This window comes from Ambystoma mexicanum, chromosome 11 (genome assembly GCF_040938575.1).
Source record: "Ambystoma mexicanum isolate Mex_15411 chromosome 11, UKY_AmexF1_1, whole genome shotgun sequence".
NCBI classification, from domain to species: Eukaryota; Metazoa; Chordata; class Amphibia; order Caudata; family Ambystomatidae; genus Ambystoma; species Ambystoma mexicanum.
In genome coordinates this window covers 1,178,824,567-1,178,848,611 of record NC_090934.1, presented here as the reverse complement: position 1 = coordinate 1,178,848,611, position 24,045 = coordinate 1,178,824,567, and the positions used below count along the sequence as shown (strand labels likewise).

General features: G+C 50.1%; 21 non-coding genes across 21 annotated transcripts; all 21 read right to left on the bottom strand.

Moving 5' to 3' along the window:
• Positions 1-10: 10 nt before the first annotated feature.
• On the bottom strand, positions 11-92 carry TRNAL-CAG (transfer RNA leucine (anticodon CAG)). Its single transcript has one exon. It is a non-coding gene; the product is annotated as a tRNA-Leu (tRNA).
• Positions 93-1,670: 1,578 nt separating this feature from the next.
• TRNAL-CAG (transfer RNA leucine (anticodon CAG)) lies at positions 1,671-1,753 on the bottom strand. Its single transcript has one exon. It is a non-coding gene; the product is annotated as a tRNA-Leu (tRNA).
• Positions 1,754-2,235: 482 nt separating this feature from the next.
• Positions 2,236-2,318, bottom strand: TRNAL-CAG (transfer RNA leucine (anticodon CAG)). The gene has a single exon. It is a non-coding gene; the product is annotated as a tRNA-Leu (tRNA).
• A 1,020-nt stretch (positions 2,319-3,338) lies between these two features.
• On the bottom strand, positions 3,339-3,420 carry TRNAL-CAG (transfer RNA leucine (anticodon CAG)). The gene has a single exon. It is a non-coding gene; the product is annotated as a tRNA-Leu (tRNA).
• A 2,017-nt stretch (positions 3,421-5,437) lies between these two features.
• TRNAL-CAG (transfer RNA leucine (anticodon CAG)) lies at positions 5,438-5,520 on the bottom strand. The gene has a single exon. It is a non-coding gene; the product is annotated as a tRNA-Leu (tRNA).
• Positions 5,521-6,546: 1,026 nt separating this feature from the next.
• Positions 6,547-6,628, bottom strand: TRNAL-CAG (transfer RNA leucine (anticodon CAG)). The gene has a single exon. It is a non-coding gene; the product is annotated as a tRNA-Leu (tRNA).
• A 1,575-nt stretch (positions 6,629-8,203) lies between these two features.
• On the bottom strand, positions 8,204-8,285 carry TRNAL-CAG (transfer RNA leucine (anticodon CAG)). Its single transcript has one exon. It is a non-coding gene; the product is annotated as a tRNA-Leu (tRNA).
• A 493-nt stretch (positions 8,286-8,778) lies between these two features.
• TRNAL-CAG (transfer RNA leucine (anticodon CAG)) lies at positions 8,779-8,860 on the bottom strand. Its single transcript has one exon. It is a non-coding gene; the product is annotated as a tRNA-Leu (tRNA).
• A 1,575-nt stretch (positions 8,861-10,435) lies between these two features.
• TRNAL-CAG (transfer RNA leucine (anticodon CAG)) lies at positions 10,436-10,517 on the bottom strand. Its single transcript has one exon. It is a non-coding gene; the product is annotated as a tRNA-Leu (tRNA).
• A 493-nt stretch (positions 10,518-11,010) lies between these two features.
• TRNAL-CAG (transfer RNA leucine (anticodon CAG)) lies at positions 11,011-11,092 on the bottom strand. Its single transcript has one exon. It is a non-coding gene; the product is annotated as a tRNA-Leu (tRNA).
• Positions 11,093-11,574: 482 nt separating this feature from the next.
• On the bottom strand, positions 11,575-11,657 carry TRNAL-CAG (transfer RNA leucine (anticodon CAG)). Its single transcript has one exon. It is a non-coding gene; the product is annotated as a tRNA-Leu (tRNA).
• A 1,020-nt stretch (positions 11,658-12,677) lies between these two features.
• TRNAL-CAG (transfer RNA leucine (anticodon CAG)) lies at positions 12,678-12,760 on the bottom strand. The gene has a single exon. It is a non-coding gene; the product is annotated as a tRNA-Leu (tRNA).
• A 1,570-nt stretch (positions 12,761-14,330) lies between these two features.
• On the bottom strand, positions 14,331-14,412 carry TRNAL-CAG (transfer RNA leucine (anticodon CAG)). The gene has a single exon. It is a non-coding gene; the product is annotated as a tRNA-Leu (tRNA).
• Positions 14,413-14,894: 482 nt separating this feature from the next.
• Positions 14,895-14,977, bottom strand: TRNAL-CAG (transfer RNA leucine (anticodon CAG)). The gene has a single exon. It is a non-coding gene; the product is annotated as a tRNA-Leu (tRNA).
• Positions 14,978-15,997: 1,020 nt separating this feature from the next.
• On the bottom strand, positions 15,998-16,079 carry TRNAL-CAG (transfer RNA leucine (anticodon CAG)). The gene has a single exon. It is a non-coding gene; the product is annotated as a tRNA-Leu (tRNA).
• Positions 16,080-17,657: 1,578 nt separating this feature from the next.
• On the bottom strand, positions 17,658-17,739 carry TRNAL-CAG (transfer RNA leucine (anticodon CAG)). Its single transcript has one exon. It is a non-coding gene; the product is annotated as a tRNA-Leu (tRNA).
• Positions 17,740-18,212: 473 nt separating this feature from the next.
• Positions 18,213-18,295, bottom strand: TRNAL-CAG (transfer RNA leucine (anticodon CAG)). The gene has a single exon. It is a non-coding gene; the product is annotated as a tRNA-Leu (tRNA).
• Positions 18,296-19,315: 1,020 nt separating this feature from the next.
• TRNAL-CAG (transfer RNA leucine (anticodon CAG)) lies at positions 19,316-19,397 on the bottom strand. Its single transcript has one exon. It is a non-coding gene; the product is annotated as a tRNA-Leu (tRNA).
• A 482-nt stretch (positions 19,398-19,879) lies between these two features.
• Positions 19,880-19,962, bottom strand: TRNAL-CAG (transfer RNA leucine (anticodon CAG)). The gene has a single exon. It is a non-coding gene; the product is annotated as a tRNA-Leu (tRNA).
• Positions 19,963-20,982: 1,020 nt separating this feature from the next.
• On the bottom strand, positions 20,983-21,065 carry TRNAL-CAG (transfer RNA leucine (anticodon CAG)). The gene has a single exon. It is a non-coding gene; the product is annotated as a tRNA-Leu (tRNA).
• A 2,133-nt stretch (positions 21,066-23,198) lies between these two features.
• TRNAL-CAG (transfer RNA leucine (anticodon CAG)) lies at positions 23,199-23,281 on the bottom strand. Its single transcript has one exon. It is a non-coding gene; the product is annotated as a tRNA-Leu (tRNA).
• Between the last annotated feature and the right edge of the window lie 764 nt (positions 23,282-24,045).

The window sequence follows — 24,045 nt, the reverse complement described above, 5'->3', positions numbered from 1 at the left end:
ATTTCTGGCATGTCAGAAGTGGGATTCGAACCCACGCCTCCAGAGGAGACTGCGACCTGAACCAGTGCCTTAGACCACTCGGCCATCCTGACTCTGCCTTAGGTGCTTGCCTGAATCGGCTTAGAGGCTATGTTGGCAAGTCTTTGACCACACTTAAATCCTCTTGGATTTCCTAAAATGTCTCCACAGTCTGCCAGGAATATAATCGCGCGCATCCCACCCACCCCTCCTAACCCACCACCCTCCCCATCCATTTTAAAAATGTCATTTCATTCCCTCTAGGCCCAGTTAAAAGGACAACACATTGGGTTCTTTATGCATTTTTTCCAAAGGCAAAATGTCGCGGTGCGCCCGTTTGCATGTCCACAAGGCCGGCCCAGTCCAAAGATGGTTTTTCACTGGAGTTCACTTTCCCAAAAAAGAAGCGAGGAAATACAGGAAGCACTGGAAATCAACCATGAGGCCTGCAGTGCGTGCTCCAACTCCATCTCCCTGTTCCAGAAAGCCTTGGCCAGCAGTTATAGGACGCCTGGAATGTTACAATCAAATGAAAAGAAAAATTCTGTTACAGACATTTCAGAAGTGGGAGAAGTGGGATTCGAACCCACGCCTCCAGAGGAGACTGCCTTAGACCACTCGGCCATCCTGACTCTGCCATTTGCACCCCTCAGATGTGGCTTAGAGGCAATGTTGGAAAGTCTCAAAGACCACCCGCCTAAAATCCTCTCCTAATACATTAAAGTCTCCCAATTGCTCCCAAAAGAATAATCACAGGCAGGGCAGCACTCATACAACGACTACTGGCACAGACGTGCAGGGTTCAATCCCTATGTACAGCAGCTACTTGTCACAAGCACACATGAGTTTTTCATGTTTCTGCAGAACGGTGCTGCCTGCCACCTGTTAACAGACACAAGCAACTACACCTCAGGAAATAGGAAGGCAGGAGGCGGGCTGGTTTATGCAAATAAAAGCATGCACTGTGTCCAACCCTTCAGGAGGTTCAGGCAGTGTGCTAGAGCCTTCTTGGTCACAAGAGGTTGGGCACTAGTCCCGGGGAGCCTGTTTAGGCTGAAAGGACTGTGTATGGGCCGGCCTGATCTCCCTGTACTCCTGCACAGGACTCACTCTAAATGACAGGGCTAAAGAGTTCTGCCAGCAAAGCCTATATACAATGGCCGTTCGTGGCCGTTTGTGCAGGCAGGTGGTTGGTTGGGCAGAGGGCGAGGAGGAAGAACTGTGTTCACTCCTCTGCCTGCCTTTTTACCTCTCGCTTCCCCCCACTCACTCCTCCATCTGCCTCCCACTATGTCACACTAACTTTCCTCCTGACCTCCATTTCAAATAGGTCACTTCATTCCAACTAGGCCCAGTGAAAAGGACAAGACGTTGGGTTCTTTATGCATTTTTTCCAAAGACAAAATGCCGCGCTGCGCCCATTTGCAAGTCCACAAAGCTAGCACAGTCCTAAGACGGTTTTTCATTTAAGCACTGTAGTACACCTGCCAAAAGGGCAGTGAAGCATTCCAGGACGAACTGCAGACCTAGCTGGAGGACGGGAGTGTGTGGAGCAAGCTCCAACTCCATCTCCCTGTTCCAGAAGTCCGTGGCCGGCAGTTATAGGAAGCGTGGAATGCAATCACATGAAAAGTAAAAACCCGTTTCAGGCATGTCAGAAGTGGGATTCGAACCCACGCCTCCAGAGGAGACTGCGACCTGAACGCAGCGCCTTAGACCACTCGGCCATCCTGACTCTGCCTTAGGCGCTCGCCTGAATCGGCTTAGAGGCTATGTTGGCAAGTCTTTGACCACACTTAAATCCTCTTGGATTTCCTAAAATGTCTCCACAGTCTGCCAGGAATATACTCTCGCGCATCCCACCCACCCCTCCTAACCCACCACCCTCCCCATCCATTTTAAAAATGTCACTTCATTCCCACTAGGCCCAGTTAAAAGGACAACACATTGGGTTCTTTATGCATTTTTTCCAAAGGCAAAATGTCGCGGTGCGCCCGTTTGCATGTCCACAAGGCCGGCCCAGTCCAAAGATGGTTTTTCACTGGAGTTCACTTTCCCAAAAAAGAAGCGAGGAAATACAGGAAGCACTGGAAATCAACCATGAGGCCTGCAGTGCGTGCTCCAACTCCATCTCCCTGTTCCAGAAAGCCTTGGCCAGCAGTTATAGGACGCCTGGAATGTTACAATCAAATGAAAAGAAAAATTCTGTTACAGACATGTCAGAAGTGGGATTCGAACCCACGCCTCCAGAGGCGAGTGCGACCTGAACGCAGCGCCTTAGACCACTCGGCCATCCTGACTCTGCCATTTTCACCCCTCAGATGCGGCTTAGAGGCAATGTTGGAAAGTCTCAAAGACCACCCGCCTAAAATCCTCTCCTATTGCATTAAATTCTCCCAATTCCTCCCAAAAGAATAATCACAGGCAGGGCAGCACTCATACAACGACTACTGGCACAGACGTGCAGGGTTCAATCCCTATGTACAGCAGCTACTTGTCACAAGCACACATGAGTCTTTCATGTTTCTGCAGAACGGTGCTGCCTGCCACCTGTTAACAGACACAAGCAACTACACCTCAGGAAATAGGAAGGCAGGAGGCGGGCTGGTTTATGCAAATAAAAGCATGCACTGTGTCCAACCCTTCAGGAGGTTCAGGCAGTGTGCTAGAGCCTTCTTGGTCACAAGAGGTTGGGCACTAGTCCAGGGGAGCCTGTTTAGGCTGAAAGGACTGTGTATGGGCCGGCCTGATCTCCCTGTACTCCTGCACAGGACTCACTCTAAATGACAGGGCTAAAGAGTTCTGCCAGCAAAGCCTATATACAATGGCCGTTCGTGGCCGTTGGGGCAGGCAGGTGGTTGGTTGGGAAGAGGGCGAGGAGGAAGAACTGTGTTCACTCCTCTGCCTGCCTTTTTACCTCTCGCTTCCCCCCACTCACTCCTCCTTCTGCCTCCCACTATGTCACACTAACTTTCCTCCTGACCTCCATTTCAAATAGGTCACTTCATTCCAACTAGGCCCAGTGAAAAGGACAAGACGTTGGGTTCTTTATGCATTTTTTCCAAAGACAAAATGCCGCGCTGCGCCCATTTGCAAGTCCACAAAGCTAGCACAGTCCTAAGACGGTTTTTCATTTAAGCACTGTAGTACACCTGCCAAAAGGGCAGTGAAGCATTCCAGGACGAACTGCAGACCTAGCTGGAGGACGGGAGTGTGTGGAGCAAGCTCCAACTCCATCTCCCTGTTCCAGAAATCCATGGCCGGCAGTTATAGGAAGCGTGGAATGCAATCACATGAAAAGTAAAAACCCATTTCAGGCATGTCAGAAGTGGGATTCGAACCCACGCCTCCAGAGGAGACTGCGATCTGAACCAGTGCCTTAGACCACTCGGCCATCCTGATTCTGCCTTAGGTGCTTGCCTGAATCGGCTTAGAGGCTATGTTGGCAAGTCTTTGACCACACTTAAATCCTCTTGGATTTCCTAAAATGTCTCCACATTCTGCCAGGAATATACTCTCGCGCATCCCACCCACCCCTCCTAACCCACCACCCTCCCCATCCATTTTAAAAATGTCACTTCATTCCCACTAGGCCCAGTTAAAAGGACAACACATTGGGTTCTTTATGCATTTTTTCCAAAGGCAAAATGTTGCGGTGCGCCCGTTTGCATGTCCACAAGGCCGACCCAGTCCAAAGATGGTTTTTCACTCGAGTTCACTTTCCCAAAAAAGAAGCGAAGAAATACAGGAAGCACTGGAAATCAACCATGAGGCCTGCAGTGCGTGCTCCAACTCCATCTCCCTGTTCCAGAAAGCCTTGGCCAGCAGTTATAGGACGCCTGGAATGTTACAATCAAATGAAAAGAAAAATTCTGTTACAGACATTTCAGAAGTGGGAGAAGTGGGATTCGAACCCACGCCTCCAGAGGAGACTGCCTTAGACCACTCGGCCATCCTGACTCTGCCATTTGCACCCCTCAGATGTGGCTTAGAGGCAATGTTGGAAAGTCTCAAAGACCACCCACCTAAAATCCTCTCCTAATACATTAAAGTCTCCCAATTGCTCCCAAAAGAATAATCACAGGCAGGGCAGCACTCATACAACGACTACTGGCACAGACGTGCAGGGTTCAATCCCTATGTACAGCAGCTACTTGTCACAAGCACACATGAGTCTTTCATGTTTCTGCAGAACGGTGCTGCCTGCCACCTGTTAACAGACACAAGCAACTACACCTCAGGAAATAGGAAGGCAGGAGGCGGGCTGGTTTATGCAAATAAAAGCATGCACTGTGTCCAATCCTTCAGGAGGTTCAGGCAGTGTGCTAGAGCCTTCTTGGTCACAAGAGGTTGGGCACTAGTCCAGGGGAGCCTGTTTAGGCTGAAAGGACTGTGTATGGGCCGGCCTGATCTCCCTGTACTCCTGCACAGGACTCACTCTAAATGACAGGGCTAAAGAGTTCTGCCAGCAAAGCCTATATACAATGGCCGTTCGTGGCCGTTTGGGCAGGCAGGTGGTTGGTTGGGCAGAGGGCGAGGAGGAAGAACTGTGTTCACTCCTCTGCATGCCTTTTTACCTCTCGCTTCCCCCCACTCACTCCTCCATCTGCCTCCCACTATGTCACACTAACTTTCCTCCTGACCTCCATTTCAAATAGGTCACTTCATTCCAACTAGGCCCAGTGAAAAGACAAGACTTTGGGTTCTTTATGCATTTTTTCCAAAGACAAAATGCCGCGCTGCGCCCATTTGCAAGTCCACAAAGCTAGCACAGTCCTAAGACGGTTTTTCATTTAAGCACTGTAGTACACCTGCCAAAAGGGCAGTGAAGCATTCCAGGATAAACTGCAGACCTAGCTGGAGGACGGGAGTGTGTGGAGCAAGCTCCAACTCCATCTCCCTGTTCCAGAAATCCGTGGCCACTCGGCCATCCTGACTCTGCCTTAGGCGCTCGCCTGAATCGGCTTAGAGGCTATGTTGGCAAGTCTTTGACCACACTTAAATCCTCTTGGATTTCCTAAAATGTCTCCACAGTCTGCCAGGAATATACTCTCGCGCATCCCACCCACCCCTCCTAACCCACCACCCTCCCCATCCATTTTAAAAATGTCACTTCATTCCCACTAGGCCCAGTTAAAAGGACAACACATTGGGTTCTTTATGCATTTTTTCCAAAGGCAAAATGTCGCGGTGCGCCCGTTTGCATGTCCACAAGTCCGGCCCAGTCCAAAGATGGTTTTTCACTGGAGTTCACTTTCCCAAAAAAGAAGCGAGGAAATACAGGAAGCACTGGAAATCAACCATGAGGCCTGCAGTGCGTGCTCCAACTCCATCTCCCTGTTCCAGGAAGCCTTGGCCAGCAGTTATAGGACGCCTGGAATGTTACAATCAAATGAAAAGAAAAATTCTGTTACAGACATGTCAGAAGTGGGATTCGAACCCACGCCTCCAGAGGAGACTGCGACCTGAACGCAGCGCCTTAGACCACTCGGCCATCCTGACTCTGCCATTTGCACCCCTCAGATGCGACTTAGAGGCAATGTTGGAAAGTCTCAAAGACCACCCGCCTAAAATCATCACCTATTGCATTAAAGTCTCCCAATTCCTCCCAAAAGAATAATCACAGTCAGGGCAGCACTCATACAACGACTACTGGCACAGACGTGCAGGGTTCAATCCCTATGTACAGCAGCTACTTGTCACAAGCACACATGAGTCTTTCATGTTTCTGCAGAACGGTGCTGCCTGCCACCTGTTAACAGACACAAGCAACTACACCTCAGGAAATAGGAAGGCAGGAGGCGGGCTGGTTTATGCAAATAAAAGCATGTACTGTGTCCAACCTTTCAGGAGGTTCAGGCAGTGTGCTATAGCCTTCTTGGTCACAAGAGGTTGGGCACTAGTCCCGGGGAGCCTGTTTAGGCTGAAAGGACTGTGTATGGGCCGGCCTGATCTCCCTGTACTCCTGCACAGGACTCACTCTAAATGACAGGGCTAAAGAGTTCTGCCAGCAAAGCCTATATACAATGGCCGTTCGTGGCCGTTGGGGCAGGCAGGTGGTTGGTTGGGCAGAGGGCGAGGAGGAAGAACTGTGTTCACTCCTCTGCCTGCCTTTTTACCTCTCGCTTCCCCCCACTCACTCCTCCTTCTGCCTCCCACTATGTCACACTAACTTTCCTCCTGACCTCCATTTCAAATAGGTCACTTCATTCCAACTAGGCCCAGTGAAAAGGACAAGACGTTGGGTTCTTTATGCATTTTTTCCAAAGACAAAATGCCGCGCTGCGCCCATTTGCAAGTCCACAAAGCTAGCACAGTCCTAAGACGGTTTTTCATTTAAGCACTGTAGTACACCTGCCAAAAGGGCAGTGAAGCATTCCAGGACGAACTGCAGACCTAGCTGGAGGACGGGAGTGTGTGGAGCAAGCTCCAACTCCAACTCCATCTCCCTGTTCCAGAAATCCCTGGCCGGCAGTTATAGGAAGCGTGGAATGCAATCACATGAAAAGTAAAAACCCATTTCAGGCATGTCAGAAGTGGGATTCGAACCCACGCCTCCAGAGGAGACTGCGACCTGAACCAGTGCCTTAGACCACTCGGCCATCCTGACTCTGCCGTAGGTGCTTGCCTGAATCGGCTTAGAGGCTATGTTGGCAAGTCTTTGACCACACTTAAATCCTCTTGGATTTCCTAAAATGTCTCCACAGTCTGCCAGGAATATACTCTCGCGCATCCCACCCACCCCTCCTAACCCACCACCCTCCCCATCCATTTTAAAAATGTCACTTCATTCCCACTAGGCCCAGTTAAAAGGACAACACATTGGGTTCTTTATGCATTTTTTCCAAAGGCAAAATGTCGCGGTGCGCCCGTTTGCATGTCCACAAGGCCGGCCCAGTCCAAAGATGGTTTTTCACTGGAGTTCACTTTCCCAAAAAAGAAGCGAAGAAATACAGGAAGCACTGGAAATCAACCATGAGGCCTGCAGTGCGTGCTACAACTCCATCTCCCTGTTCCAGAAAGCCTTGGCCAGCAGTTATAGGACGCCTGGAATGTTACAATCAAATGAAAAGAAAAATTCTGTTACAGACATGTCAGAAGTGGGATTCGAACCCACACCTCCAGAGGAGACTGCCTTAGACCACTCGGCCATCCTGACTCTGCCATTTGCACCCCTCAGATGCGGCTTAGAGGCAATGTTGGAAAGTCTCAAAAACCACCCGCCTAAAATCCTCTCCTAATGCATTAAAGTCTCCCAATTCCTCCCAAAAGAATAATCACAGGCAGGGCAGCACTCATACAACGACTACTGGCACAGACGTGCAGGGTTCAATCCCTATGTACAGCAGCTACTTGTCACAAGCACACATGAGTCTTTCATGTTTCTGCAGAACGGTGCTGCCTGCCACCTGTTAACAGACACAAGCAACTACACCTCAGGAAATAGGAAGGCAGGAGGTGGGCTGGTTTATGCAAATAAAAGCATGCACTGTGTCCAACCCTTCAGGAGGTTCAGGCAGTGTGCTAGAGCCTTCTTGGTCACAAGAGGTTGGGCACTAGTCCAGGGGAGCCTGTTTAGGCTGAAAGGACTGTGTATGGGCCTGCCTGATCTCCCTGTACTCCTGCACAGGACTCACTCGAAATGACAGGGCTAAAGAGTTCTGCCAGCAAAGCCTATATACAATGGCCGTTCGTGGCCGTTTGGGCAGGCAGGTGGTTGGTTGGGCAGAGGGCGAGGAGGAAGAACTGTGTTCACTCCTCTGCCTGCCTTTTTACCTCTCGCTTCCCCCCACTCACTCCTCCATCTGCCTCCCACTATGTCACACTAACTTTCCTCCTGACCTCCATTTCAAATAGGTCACTTCATTCCAACTAGGCCCAGTGAAAAGGACAAGACGTTGGGTTCTTTATGCATTTTTTCCAAAGACAAAATGCCGCGCTGCGCCCATTTGCAAGTCCACAAAGCTAGCACAGTCCTAAGACGGTTTTTCATTTAAGCACTGTAGTACACCTGCCAAAAGGGCAGTGAAGCATTCCAGGACGAACTGCAGACCTAGCTGGAGGACGGGAGTGTGTGGAGCAAGCTCCAACTCCATCTCCCTCTCCCTGTTCCAGAAATCCGTGGCCGGCAGTTATAGGAAGCGTGGAATGCAATCACATGAAAAGTAAAAACCCGTTTCAGGCATGTCAGAAGTGGGATTCAAACCCACGCCTCCAGAGGAGACTGCGACCTGAACCAGTGCCTTAGACCACTCGGCCATCCTGACTCTGCCTTAGGCGCTCGCCTGAAACGGCTTAGAGGCTATGTTGGCAAGTCTTTGACCACACTTAAATCCTCTTGGATTTCCTAAAATGTCTCTACAGTCTGCCAGGGATATACTCTCGCGCATCCCACCCACCCCTCCTAACCCACCACCCTCCCCATCCATTTTAAAAATGTCACTTCATTCCCACTAGGCCCAGTTAAAAGGACAACACATTGGGTTCTTTATGCATTTTTTCCAAAGACAAAATGCCGCGCTGCGCACATTTGCATGTCCACAAAGCTAGCACAGTCCTAAGACGGTTTTTCATTTAAGCACTGTAGTACACCTGCCAAAAGAGCAGTGAAGCATTCCAGGACGAACTGCAGACCTAGTTGGAGGACGGGAGTGTTTGGAGCAAGCTCCAACTCCATCTCCCTGTTTCAGAAATCCGTGGCCGGCAGTTATAGGAAGCGTGGAATGCAATCACATGAAAAGTAAAAACCCATTTCTGGCATGTCAGAAGTGGGATTCGAACCCACGCCTCCAGAGGAGACTGCGACCTGAACCAGTGCCTTAGACCACTCGGCCATCCTGACTCTGCCTTAGGTGCTTGCCTGAATCGGCTTAGAGGCTATGTTGGCAAGTCTTTGACCACACTTAAATCCTCTTGGATTTCCTAAAATGTCTCCACAGTCTGCCAGGAATATAATCTCGCGCATCCCACCCACCCCTCCTAACCCACCACCCTCCCCATCCATTTTAAAAATGTCACTTCATTCCCACTAGGCCCAGTTAAAAGGACAACACATTGGGTTCTTTATGCATTTTTTCCAAAGGCAAAATGTCGCGGTGCGCCCGTTTGCATGTCCACAAGGCCGGCCCAGTCCAAAGATGGTTTTTCACTGGAGTTCACTTTCCCAAAAAAGAAGCGAAGAAATACAGGAAGCACTGGAAATCAACCATGAGGCCTGCAGTGCGTGCTACAACTCCATCTCCCTGTTCCAGAAAGCCTTGGCCAGCAGTTATAGGACGCCTGGAATGTTACAATCAAATGAAAAGAAAAATTCTGTTACAGACATGTCAGAAGTGGGATTCGAACCCACACCTCCAGAGGAGACTGCCTTAGACCACTCGGCCATCCTGACTCTGCCATTTGCACCCCTCAGATGCGGCTTAGAGGCAATGTTGGAAAGTCTCAAAAACCACCCGCCTAAAATCCTCTCCTAATGCATTAAAGTCTCCCAATTCCTCCCAAAAGAATAATCACAGGCAGGGCAGCACTCATACAACGACTACTGGCACAGACGTGCAGGGTTCAATCCCTATGTACAGCAGCTACTTGTCACAAGCACACATGAGTCTTTCATGTTTCTGCAGAACGGTGCTGCCTGCCACCTGTTAACAGACACAAGCAACTACACCTCAGGAAATAGGAAGGCAGGAGGTGGGCTGGTTTATGCAAATAAAAGCATGCACTGTGTCCAACCCTTCAGGAGGTTCAGGCAGTGTGCTAGAGCCTTCTTGGTCACAAGAGGTTGGGCACTAGTCCAGGGGAGCCTGTTTAGGCTGAAAGGACTGTGTATGGGCCTGCCTGATCTCCCTGTACTCCTGCACAGGACTCACTCGAAATGACAGGGCTAAAGAGTTCTGCCAGCAAAGCCTATATACAATGGCCGTTCGTGGCCGTTTGGGCAGGCAGGTGGTTGGTTGGGCAGAGGGCGAGGAGGAAGAACTGTGTTCACTCCTCTGCCTGCCTTTTTACCTCTCGCTTCCCCCCACTCACTCCTCCATCTGCCTCCCACTATGTCACACTAACTTTCCTCCTGACCTCCATTTCAAATAGGTCACTTCATTCCAACTAGGCCCAGTGAAAAGGACAAGACGTTGGGTTCTTTATGCATTTTTTCCAAAGACAAAATGCCGCGCTGCGCCCATTTGCAAGTCCACAAAGCTAGCACAGTCCTAAGACGGTTTTTCATTTAAGCACTGTAGTACACCTGCCAAAAGGGCAGTGAAGCATTCCAGGACGAACTGCAGACCTAGCTGGAGGACGGGAGTGTGTGGAGCAAGCTCCAACTCCATCTCCCTCTCCCTGTTCCAGAAATCCGTGGCCGGCAGTTATAGGAAGCGTGGAATGCAATCACATGAAAAGTAAAAACCCGTTTCAGGCATGTCAGAAGTGGGATTCAAACCCACGCCTCCAGAGGAGACTGCGACCTGAACCAGTGCCTTAGACCACTCGGCCATCCTGACTCTGCCTTAGGCGCTCGCCTGAAACGGCTTAGAGGCTATGTTGGCAAGTCTTTGACCACACTTAAATCCTCTTGGATTTCCTAAAATGTCTCTACAGTCTGCCAGGGATATACTCTCGCGCATCCCACCCACCCCTCCTAACCCACCACCCTCCCCATCCATTTTAAAAATGTCACTTCATTCCCACTAGGCCCAGTTAAAAGGACAACACATTGGGTTCTTTATGCATTTTTTCCAAAGACAAAATGCCGCGCTGCGCACATTTGCATGTCCACAAAGCTAGCACAGTCCTAAGACGGTTTTTCATTTAAGCACTGTAGTACACCTGCCAAAAGAGCAGTGAAGCATTCCAGGACGAACTGCAGACCTAGTTGGAGGACGGGAGTGTTTGGAGCAAGCTCCAACTCCATCTCCCTGTTTCAGAAATCCGTGGCCGGCAGTTATAGGAAGCGTGGAATGCAATCACATGAAAAGTAAAAACCCATTTCTGGCATGTCAGAAGTGGGATTCGAACCCACGCCTCCAGAGGAGACTGCGACCTGAACCAGTGCCTTAGACCACTCGGCCATCCTGACTCTGCCTTAGGTGCTTGCCTGAATCGGCTTAGAGGCTATGTTGGCAAGTCTTTGACCACACTTAAATCCTCTTGGATTTCCTAAAATGTCTCCACAGTCTGCCAGGAATATAATCTCGCGCATCCCACCCACCCCTCCTAACCCACCACCCTCCCCATCCATTTTAAAAATGTCACTTCATTCCCACTAGGCCCAGTTAAAAGGACAACACATTGGGTTCTTTATGCATTTTTTCCAAAGGCAAAATGTCGCGGTGCGCCCGTTTGCATGTCCACAAGGCCGGCCCAGTCCAAAGATGGTTTTTCACTGGAGTTCACTTTCCCAAAAAAGAAGCGAGGAAATACAGGAAGCACTGGAAATCAACCATGAGGCCTGCAGTGCGTGCTCCAACTCCATCTCCCTGTTCCAGAAAGCCTTGGCCAGCAGTTATAGGACGCCTGGAATGTTACAATCAAATGAAAAGAAAAATTCTGTTACAGACATGTCAGAAGTGGGATTCGAACCCACGCCTCCAGAGGAGAGTGCGACCTGAACGCAGCGCCTTAGACCACTCGGCCATCCTGACTCTGCCATTTGCACCCCTCAGATGCGGCTTAGAGGCAATGTTGGAAAGTCTCAAAGACCACCCGCCTAAAATCCTCTCCTATTGCATTAAAGTCTCCCAATTCCTCCCAAAAGAATAATCACAGGCAGGGCAGCACTCATACAACGACTACTGGCACAGACGTGCAGGGTTCAATCCCTATGTACAGCAGCTACTTGTCACAAGCACACATGAGTCTTTCATGTTTCTGCAGAACGGTGCTGCCTGCCACCTGTTAACAGACACAAGCAACTACACCTCAGGAAATAGGAAGGCAGGAGGCGGGCTGGTTTATGCAAATAAAAGCATGCACTGTGTCCAACCCTTCAGGAGGTTCAGGCAGTGTGCTAGAGCCTTCTTGGTCACAAGAGGTTGGGCACTAGTCCAGGGGAGCCTGTTTAGGCTGAAAGGACTGTGTATGGGCCGGCCTGATCTCCCTGTACTCCTGCACAGGACTCACTCTAAATGACAGGGCTAAAGAGTTCCGCCAGCAAAGCCTATATACAATGGCCGTTTGTGGCCGTTTGGGCAGGCAGGTGGTTGGTTGGGCAGAGGGCGAGGAGGAAGAACTGTGTTCACTCCTCTGCCTGCCTTTTTACCTCTCGCTTACCCCCACTCACTCCTCCATCTGCCTCCCACTATGTCACACTAACTTTCCTCCTGACCTCCATTTCAAATAGGTCACTTCATTCCAACTAGGCCCAGTGAAAAGGACAAGACGTTGGGTTCTTTATGCATTTTTTCCAAAGACAAAATGCCGCGCTGCGCCCATTTGCAAGTCCACAAAGCTAGCACAGTCCTAAGACGGTTTTTCATTTAAGCACTGTAGTACACCTGCCAAAAGGGCAGTGAAGCATTCCAGGACAAACTGCAGACCTAGCTGGAGGACGGGAGTGTGTGGAGCAAGCTCCAACTCCATCTCCCTGTTCCAGAAGTCCGTGGCCGGCAGTTATAGGAAGCTTGGAATGCAATCACATGAAAAGTAAAAACCCGTTTCAGGCATGTCAGAAGTGGGATTCGAACCCACGCCTCCAGAGGAGACTGCGACCTGAACGCAGCGCCTTAGACCACTCGGCCATCCTGACTCTGCCTTAGGTGCTTGCCTGAATTGGCTTAGAGGCTATGTTGGCAAGTCTTTGACCACACTTAAATCCTCTTGGATTTCCTAAAATGTCTCCACAGTCTGCCAGGAATATACTCTCGCGCATCCCATCCCCCCCCTCCTAACCCACCACCCTCCCCATCCATTTTAAAAATGTCACTTCATTCCCACTAGGCCCAGTTAAAAGGACAACACATTGGGTTCTTTATGCATTTTTTCCAAAGGCAAAATGTCGCGGTGCGCCCGTTTGCATGTCCACAAGGCCGGCCCAGTCCAAAGATGGTTTTTCACTGGAGTTCACTTTCCCAAAAAAGAAGCGAGGAAATACAGGAAGCACTGGAAATCAACCATGAGGCCTGCAGTGCGTGCTCCAACTCCATCTCCCTGTTCCAGAAAGCCTTGGCCAGCAGTTATAGGACGCCTGGAATGTTACAATCAAATGAAAAGAAAAATTCTGTTACAGACATGTCAGAAGTGGGATTCGAACCCACACCTCCAGAGGAGACTGCCTTAGACCACTCGGCCATCCTGACTCTGCCATTTGCACCCCTCAGATGTGGCTTAGAGGCAATGTTGGAAAGTCTCAAAGACCACCCGCCTAAAATCCTCTCCTAATGCATTAAAGTCTCCCAATTCCTCCCAAAAGAATAATCACAGGCAGGGCAGCACTCATACAACGACTACTGGCACAGACGTGCAGGGTTCAATCCCTATGTACAGCAGCTACTTGTCACAAGCACACATGAGTCTTTCATGTTTCTGCAGAACGGTGCTGCCTGCCACCTGTTAACAGACACAAGCAACTACACCTCAGGAAATAGGAAGGCAGGAGGTGGGCTGGTTTATGCAAATAAAAGCATGCACTGTGTCCAACCCTTCAGGAGGTTCAGGCAGTGTGCTAGAGCCTTCTTGGTCACAAGAGGTTGGGCACTAGTCCAGGGGAGCCTGTTTAGGCTGAAAGGACTGTGTATGGGCCGGCCTGATCTCCCTGTACTCCTGCACAGGACTCACTCTAAATGACAGGGCTAAAGAGTTCTGCCAGCAAAGCCTATATACAATGGCCGTTCGTGGCCGTTTGGGCAGGCAGGTGGTTGGTTGGGCAGAGGGCGAGGAGGAAGAACTGTGTTCACTCCTCTGCCTGCCTTTTTACCTCTCGCATCCCCCCACTCACTCCTCCATCTGCCTCCCACTATGTCACACTAACTTTCCTCCTGACCTCCATTTCAAATAGGTCACTTCATTCCAACTAGGCCCAGTGAAAAGGACAAGACGTTGGGTTCTTTATGCATTTTTTCCAAAGACAAAATGCCGCGCTGCGCCCATTTGCAAGTCCACAAAGCTAGCACAGTCCTAAGACGGTTTTTCATTTAAGCACTGTAGTACACCTGCCAAAAGGGCAGTGAAGCATTCCAGGACGAACTGCAGACCTAGCTGGAGGACGGGAGTGTGTGGAGCAAGCTCCAACTCCATCTCCCTGTTCCAGAAATCCATGACCTGCAGTTATAGGAAGCGTGGAATGCAATCACATGAAAAGTAAAAACCCATTTCAGGCATGTCAGAAGTGGGATTCGAAACCACGCCTCCAGAGGAGACTGCGATCTGAACCAGTGCCTTAGACCACTCGGCCATCCTGACTCTGCCTTAGGTGCTTGCTTGAATCGGCTTAGAGGCTATGTTGGCAAGTCTTTGACCACACTTAAATCCTCTTGGATTTCCTAAAATGTCTCCACAGTCTGCCAGGAATATACTCTCGCGCATCCCACCCACCCCTCCTAACCCACCACCCTCCCCATCCATTTTAAAAATGTCACTTCATTCCCACTAGGCCCAGTTAAAAGGACAACACATTGGGTTCTTTATGCATTTTTTCCAAAGGCAAAATGTCGCGGTGCGCCCGTTTGCATGTCCACAAGTCCGGCCCAGTCCAAAGATGGTTTTTCACTGGAGTTCACTTTCCCAAAAAAGAAGCGAGGAAATACAGGAAGCACTGGAAATCAACCATGAGGCCTGCAGTGCGTGCTCCAACTCCATCTCCCTGTTCCAGAAAGCCTTGGCCAGCAGTTATAGGATGCCTGGAATGTTACAATCAAATGAAAAGAAAAATACTGTTACAGACATGTCAGAAGTGGGATTCGAACCCACGCCTCCAGAGGAGACTGCGACCTGAACGCAGCGCCTTAGACCAGTCGGCCATCCTGACTCTGCCATTTGCACCCCTCAGATGCGGCTTAGAGGCAATGTTGGAAAGTCTCAAAGACCACCCGCCTAAAATCATCACCTATTGCATTAAAGTCTCCCAATTCCTCCCAAAAGAATAATCACAGGCAGGGCAGCACTCATACAACGACTACTGGCACAGACGTGCAGGGTTCAATCCCTATGTACAGCAGCTACTTGTCACAAGCACACATGAGTCTTTCATGTTTCTGCAGAACGGTGCTGCCTACCACCTGTTAACAGACACAAGCAACTACACCTCAGGAAATAGGAAGGCAGGAGGCGGGCTGGTTTATGCAAATAAAAGCATGCACTGTGTCCAACCCTTCAGGAGGTTCAGGCAGTGTGCTATAGCCTTCTTGGTCACAAGAGGTTGGGCACTAGTCCCGGGGAGCCTGTTTAGGCTGAAAGGACTGTGTATGGGCCGGCCTGATCTCCCTGTACTCCTGCACAGGACTCACTCTAAATGACAGGGCTAAAGAGTTCTGCCAGCAAAGCCTATATACAATGGCGGTTCGTGGCCGTTGGGGCAGGCAGGTGGTTGGTTGGGCAGAGGGCGAGGAGGAAGAACTGTGTTCACTCCTCTGCCTGCCTTTTTACCTCTCGCTTCCCCCCACTCACTCCTCCTTCTGCCTCCCACTATGTCACACTAACTTTCCTCCTGACCTCCATTTCAAATAGGTCACTTCATTCCAACTAGGCCCAGTGAAAAGGACAAGACGTTGGGTTCTTTATGCATTTTTTCCAAAGACAAAATGCCGCGCTGCGCCCATTTGCAAGTCCACAAAGCTAGCACAGTCCTAAGACGGTTTTTCATTTAAGCACTGTAGTACACCTGCCAAAAGGGCAGTGAAGCATTCCAGGACGAACTGCAGACCTAGCTGGAGGACGGGAGTGTGTGGAGCAAGCTCCAACTCCATCTCCCTGTTCCAGAAATCCATGGCCGGCAGTTATAGGAAGCGTGGAATGCAATCACATGAAAAGTAAAAACCCATTTCAGGCATGTCAGAAGTGGGATTCGAACCCACGCCTCCAGAGGAGACTGCGATCTGAACCAGTGCCTTAGACCACTCGGCCATCCTGACTCTGCCTTAGGTGTTTGCCTGAATCGGCTTAGAGGCTATGTTGGCAAGTCTTTGACCACACTTAAATCCTCTTGGATTTCCTAAAATGTCTCCACAGTCTGCCAGGAATATACTCTCGCGCATCCCACCCACCCCTCCTAACCCACCACCCTCCCCATCCATTTTAAAAATGTCACTTCATTCCCACTAGGCCCAGTTAAAAGGACAACACATTGGGTTCTTTATGCATTTTTTCCAAAGGCAAAATGTTGCGGTGCGCCCGTTTGCATGTCCACAAGGCCGGCCCAGTCCAAAGATGGTTTTTCACTGGAGTTCACTTTCCCAAAAAAGAAGCGAAGAAATACAGGAAGCACTGGAAATCAACCATGAGGCCTGCAGTGCGTGCTCCAATTCCATCTCCCTGTTCCAGAAAGCCTTGGCCAGCAGTTATAGGACGCCTGGAATGTTACAATCAAATGAAAAGAAAAATTCTGTTACAGACATTTCAGAAGTGGGGGAAGTGGGATTCGAACCCACGCCTCCAGAGGAGACTGCCTTAGACCACTCGGCCATCCTGACTCTGCCATTTGCCCCCCTCAGATGCGGCTTAGAGGCAATGTTGGAAAGTCTCAAAGACCACCCGCCTAAAATCCTCTCCTAATACATTAAAGTCTCCCAATTGCTCCCAAAAGAATAATCACAGGCAGGGCAGCACTCATACAACGACTACTGGCACAGACGTGCAGGGTTCAATCCCTATGTACAGCAGCTACTTGTCACAAGCACACATGAGTCTTTCATGTTTCTGCAGAACGGTGCTGCCTGCCACCTGTTAACAGACACAAGCAACTACACCTCAGGAAATAGGAAGGCAGGAGGCGGGCTGGTTTATGCAAATAAAAGCATGCACTGTGTCCAACCCTTCAGGAGGTTCAGGCAGTGTGCTAGAGCCTTCTTGGTCACAAGAGGTTGGGCACTAGTGCCGGGGAGCCTGTTTAGGCTGAAAGGACTGTGTATGGGCCGGCCTGATCTCCCTGTACTCCTGCACAGGACTCACTCTAAATGACAGGGCTAAAGAGTTCTGCCAGCAAAGCCTATATACAATGGCCGTTCGTGGCCGTTTGGGCAGGCAGGTGGTTGGTTGGGCAGAGGGCGAGGAGGAAGAACTGTGTTCACTCCTCTGCCTGACTTTTTACCTCTCGCTTCCCCCCACTCACTCCTCCATCTGCCTCCCACTATGTCACACTAACTTTCCTCCTGACCTCCATTTCAAATAGGTCACTTCATTCCAACTAGGCCCAGTGAAAAGGACAAGACGTTGGGTTCTTTATGCATTTTTTCCAAAGACAAAATGCCGCGCTGCGCCCATTTGCAAGTCCACAAAGCTAGCACAGTCCTAAGATGGTTTTTCATTTAAGCACTGTAGTACACCTGCCAAAAGAGCAGTGAAGCATTCCAGGACGAACTGCAGACCTAGCTGGAGGACGGGAGTGTTTGGAGCAAGCTCCAACTCCATCTCCCTGTTTCAGAAATCCGTGGCCGGCAGTTATAGGAAGCGTGGAATGCAATCACGTGAAAAGTAAAAACCCATTTCTGGCATGTCAGAAGTGGGATTCGAACCCACGCCTCCAGAGGAGACTGCGACCTGAACCAGTGCCTTAGACCACTCGGCCATCCTGACTCTGCCTTAGGTGCTTGCCTGAATCGCTATGTTGGCAAGTCTTTGACCACACTTAAATCCTCTTGGATTTCCTAAAATGTCTCCACAGTCTGCCAGGAATATAATCACGCGCATCCCACCCACCCCTCCTAACCCACCACCCTCCCCATCCATTTTAAAAATGTCATTTCATTCCCTCTAGGCCCAGTTAAAAGGACAACACATTGGGTTCTTTATGCATTTTTTCCAAAGGCAAAATGTCGCGGTGCGCCCGTTTGCATGTCCACAAGGCCGGCCCAGTCCAAAGATGGTTTTTCACTGGAGTTCACTTTCCCAAAAAAGAAGCGAGGAAATACAGGAAGCACTGGAAATCAACCATGAGGCCTGCAGTGCGTGCTCCAACTCCATCTCCCTGTTCCAGAAAGCCTTGGCCAGCAGTTATAGGACGCCTGGAATGTTACAATCAAATGAAAAGAAAAATTCGGTTACAGATATGTCAGAAGTGGGATTCGAACCCACACCTCCAGAGGAGACTGCGACCTGAACGCAGCGCCTTAGACCACTCGGCCATCCTGACTCTGCCATTTGCACTCCTCAGATGCGGCTTAGAGGCAATGTTGGAAAGTCTCAAAGACCACCCGCCTAAAATCATCACCTATTGCATTAAAGTCTCCCAATTCCTCCCAAAAGAATAATCACAGGCAGGGCAGCACTCATACAACGACTACTGGCACAGACGTGCAGGGTTCAATCCCTATGTACAGCAGCTACTTGTCACAAGCACACATGAGTCTTTCATGTTTCTGCAGAACGGTGCTGCCTGCCACCTGTTAACAGACACAAGCAACTACACCTCAGGAAATAGGAAGGCAGGAGGCGGGCTGGTTTATGCAAATAAAAGCATGCACTGTGTCCAACCCTTCAGGAGGTTCAGGCAGTGTGCTATAGCCTTCTTGGTCACAAGAGGTTGGGCACTAGTCCCGGGGAGCCTGTTTAGGCTGAAAGGACTGTGTATGGGCCGGCCTGATCTCCCTGTACTCCTGCACAGGACTCACTCTAAATGACAGGGCTAAAGAGTTCTGCCAGCAAAGCCTATATACAATGGCGGTTCGTGGCCGTTGGGGCAGGCAGGTGGTTGGTTGGGCAGAGGGCGAGGAGGAAGAACTGTGTTCACTCCTCTGCCTGCCTTTTTACCTCTCGCTTCCCCCCACTCACTCCTCCTTCTGCCTCCCACTATGTCACACTAACTTTCCTCCTGACCTCCATTTCAAATAGGTCACTTCATTCCAACTAGGCCCAGTGAAAAGGACAAGACGTTGGGTTCTTTATGCATTTTTTCCAAAGACAAAATGCCGCGCTGCGCCCATTTGCAAGTCCACAAAGCTAGCACAGTCCTAAGACGGTTTTTCATTTAAGCACTGTAGTACACCTGCCAAAAGGGCAGTGAAGCATTCCAGGACGAACTGCAGACCTAGCTGGAGGACGGGAGTGTGTGGAGCAAGCTCCAACTCCATCTCCCTGTTCCAGAAATCCATGGCCGGCAGTTATAGGAAGCGTGGAATGCAATCACATGAAAAGTAAAAACCCATTTCAGGCATGTCAGAAGTGGGATTCGAACCCACGCCTCCAGAGGAGACTGCGATCTGAACCAGTGCCTTAGACCACTCGGCCATCCTGACTCTGCCTTAGGTGTTTGCCTGAATCGGCTTAGAGGCTATGTTGGCAAGTCTTTGACCACACTTAAATCCTCTTGGATTTCCTAAAATGTCTCCACAGTCTGCCAGGAATATACTCTCGCGCATCCCACCCACCCCTCCTAACCCACCACCCTCCCCATCCATTTTAAAAATGTCACTTCATTCCCACTAGGCCCAGTTAAAAGGACAACACATTGGGTTCTTTATGCATTTTTTCCAAAGGCAAAATGTTGCGGTGCGCCCGTTTGCATGTCCACAAGGCCGGCCCAGTCCAAAGATGGTTTTTCGCTGGAGTTCACTTTCCCAAAAAAGAAGCGAAGAAATACAGGAAGCACTGGAAATCAACCATGAGGCCTGCAGTGCGTGCTCCAACTCCATCTCCCTGTTCCAGAAAGCCTTGGCCAGCAGTTATAGGACGCCTGGAATGTTACAATCAAATGAAAAGAAAAATTCTGTTACAGACATGTCAGAAGTGGGATTCGAACCCACGCCTCCAGAGAAGACTGCGACCTGAACGCAGCACCTTAGACCACTCGGCCATCCTGACTCTGCCATTTGCACCCCTCAGATGCGGCTTAGAGGCAATGTTGGAAAGTCTCAAAGACCACCCGCCTAAAATCCTCTCCTATTGCATTAAAGTCTCCCAATTCCTCCCAAAAGAATAATCACAGGCAGGGCAGCACTCATACAACGACTACTGGCACAGACGTGCAGGGTTCAATCCCTATGTACAGCAGCTACTTGTCACAAGCACACATGAGTCTTTCATGTTTCTGCAGAACGGTGCTGCCTGCCACCTGTTAACAGACACAAGCAACTACACCTCAGGAAATAGGAAGGCAGGAGGCGGGCTGGTTTATGCAAATAAAAGCATGCACTGTGTCCAACCCTTCAGGAGGTTCAGGCAGTGTGCTAGAGCCTTCTTGGTCACAAGAGGTTGGGCACTAGTCCAGGGGAGCCTGTTTAGGCTGAAAGGACTGTGTATGGGCCGGCCTGATCTCCCTGTACTCCTGCACAGGACTCACTCTAAATGACAGGGCTAAAGAGTTCCGCCAGCAAAGCCTATATACAATGGCCGTTTGTGGCCGTTTGGGCAGGCAGGTGGTTGGTTGGGCAGAGGGCGAGGAGGAAGAACTGTGTTCACTCCTCTGCCTGCCTTTTTACCTCTCGCTTACCCCCACTCACTCCTCCATCTGCCTCCCACTATGTCACACTAACTTTCCTCCTGACCTCCATTTCAAATAGGTCACTTCATTCCAACTAGGCCCAGTGAAAAGGACAAGACGTTGGGTTCTTTATGCATTTTTTCCAAAGACAAAATGCCGCGCTGCGCCCATTTGCAAGTCCACAAAGCTAGCACAGTCCTAAGACGGTTTTTCATTTAAGCACTGTAGTACACCTGCCAAAAGGGCAGTGAAGCATTCCAGGACGAACTGCAGACCTAGCTGGAGGACGGGAGTGTGTGGAGCAAGCTCCAACTCCATCTCCCTGTTCCAGAAGTCCGTGGCCGGCAGTTATAGGAAGCTTGGAATGCAATCACATGAAAAGTAAAAACCCGTTTCAGGCATGTCAGAAGTGGGATTCGAACCCACGCCTCCAGAGGAGACTGCGACCTGAACGCAGCGCCTTAGACCACTCGGCCATCCTGACTCAGCCTTAGGTGCTTGCCTGAATTGGCTTAGAGGCTATGTTGGCAAGTCTTTGACCACACTTAAATCCTCTTGGATTTCCTAAAATGTCTCCACAGTCTGCCAGGAATATACTCTCGCGCATCCCACCCACCCCTCCTAACCCACCACCCTCCCCATCCATTTTAAAAATGTCACTTCATTCCCACTAGGCCCAGTTAAAAGGACAACACATTGGGTTCTTTATGCATTTTTTCCAAAGGCAAAATGTCGCGGTGCGCCCGTTTGCATGTCCACAAGGCCGGCCCAGTCCAAAGATGGTTTTTCACTGGAGTTCACTTTCCCAAAAAAGAAGCGAGGAAATACAGGAAGCACTGGAAATCAACCATGAGGCCTGCAGTGCGTGCTCCAACTCCATCTCCCTGTTCCAGAAAGCCTTGGCCAGCAGTTATAGGACGCCTGGAATGTTACAATCAAATGAAAAGAAAAATTCTGTTACAGACATGTCAGAAGTGGGATTCGAACCCACACCTCCAGAGGAGACTGCCTTAGACCACTCGGCCATCCTAACTCTGCCATTTGCACCCCTCAGATGTGGCTTAGAGGCAATGTTGGAAAGTCTCAAAGACCACCCGCCTAAAATCCTCTCCTAATGCATTAAAGTCTCCCAATTCCTCCCAAAAGAATAATCACAGGCAGGGCAGCACTCATACAACGACTACTGGCACAGACGTGCAGGGTTCAATCCCTATGTACAGCAGCTACTTGTCACAAGCACACATGAGTCTTTCATGTTTCTGCAGAACGGTGCTGCCTGCCACCTGTTAACAGACACAAGCAACTACACCTCAGGAAATAGGAAGGCAGGAGGTGGGCTGGTTTATGCAAATAAAAGCATGCACTGTGTCCAACCCTTCAGGAGGTTCAGGCAGTGTGCTAGAGCCTTCTTGGTCACAAGAGGTTGGGCACTAGTCCAGGGGAGCCTGTTTAGGCTGAAAGGACTGTGTATGGGCCGGCCTGATCTCCCTGTACTCCTGCACAGGACTCACTCTAAATGACAGGGCTAAAGAGTTCTGCCAGCAAAGCCTATATACAATGGCCGTTCGTGGCCGTTTGGGCAGGCAGGTGGTTGGTTGGGCAGAGGGCGAGGAGGAAGAACTGTGTTCACTCCTCTGCCTGCCTTTTTACCTCTCGCATCCCCCCACTCACTCCTCCATCTGCCTCCCACTATGTCACACTAACTTTCCTCCTGACCTCCATTTCAAATAGGTCACTTCATTCCAACTAGGCCCAGTGAAAAGGACAAGACGTTGGGTTCTTTATGCATTTTTTCCAAAGACAAAATGCCGCGCTGCGCCCATTTGCAAGTCCACAAAGCTAGCACAGTCCTAAAACGGTTTTTCATTTAAGCACTGTACTACACCTGCCAAAAGGGCAGTGAAGCATTCCAGGACGAACTGCAGACCTAGCTGGAGGACGGGAGTGTGTGGAGCAAGCTCCAACTCCATCTCCCTGTTCCAGAAATCCATGACCTGCAGTTATAGGAAGCGTGGAATGCAATCACATGAAAAGTAAAAACCCATTTCAGGCATGTCAGAAGTGGGATTCGAAACCACGCCTCCAGAGGAGACTGCGATCTGAACCAGTGCCTTAGACCACTCGGCCATCCTTACTCTGCTTTAGGTGCTTGCTTGAATCGGCTTAGAGGCTATGTTGGCAAGTCTTTGACCACACTTAAATCCTCTTGGATTTCCTAAAATGTCTCCACAGTCTGCCAGGAATATACTCTCGCGCATCCCACCCACTCCTCCTAACCCACCACCCTCCCCATCCATTTTAAAAATGTCACTTCATTCCCACTAGGCCCAGTTAAAAGGACAACACATTGGGTTCTTTATGCATTTTTTCCAAAGGCAAAATGTCGCGGTGCGCCCGTTTGCATGTCCACAAGTCCGGCCCAGTCCAAAGATGGTTTTTCACTGGAGTTCACTTTCCCAAAAAAGAAGCGAGGAAATACAGGAAGCACTGGAAATCAACCATGAGGCCTGCAGTGCGTGCTCCAACTCCATCTCCCTGTTCCAGAAAGCCTTGGCCAGCAGTTATAGGATGCCTGGAATGTTACAATCAAATGAAAAGAAAAATTCTGTTACAGACATGTCAGAAGTGGGATTCGAACCCACGCCTCCAGAGGAGACTGCGACCTGAACGCAGCGCCTTAGACCACTTGGCCATCCTGACTCTGCCATTTGCACCCCTCAGATGCGGCTTAGAGGCAATGTTGGAAAGTCTCAAAGACCACCCGCCTAAAATCATCACCTATTGCATTAAAGTCTCCCAATTCCTCCCAAAAGAATAATCACAGGCAGGGCAGCACTCATACAACGACTACTGGCACAGACGTGCAGGGTTCAATCCCTATGTACAGCAGCTACTTGTCACAAGCACACATGAGTCTTTCATGTTTCTGCAGAACGGTGCTGCCTACCACCTGTTAACAGACACAAGCAACTACACCTCAGGAAATAGGAAGGCAGGAGGCGGGCTGGTTTATGCAAATAAAAGCATGCACTGTGTCCAACCCTTCAGGAGGTTCAGGCAGTGTGCTATAGCCTTCTTGGTCACAAGAGGTTGGGCACTAGTCCCGGGGAGGCTGTTTAGGCTGAAAGGACTGTGTATGGGCCGGCCTGATCTCCCTGTACTCCTGCACAGGACTCACTCTAAATGACAGGGCTAAAGAGTTCTGCCAGCAAAGCCTATATACAATGGCGGTTCGTGGCCGTTGGGGCAGGCAGGTGGTTGGTTGGGCAGAGGGCGAGGAGGAAGAACTGTGTTCACTCCTCTGCCTGCCTTTTTACCTCTCGCTTCCCCCCACTCACTCCTCCTTCTGCCTCCCACTATGTCACACTAACTTTCCTCCTGACCTCCATTTCAAATAGGTCACTTCATTCCAACTAGGCCCAGTGAAAAGGACAAGACGTTGGGTTCTTTATGCATTTTTTCCA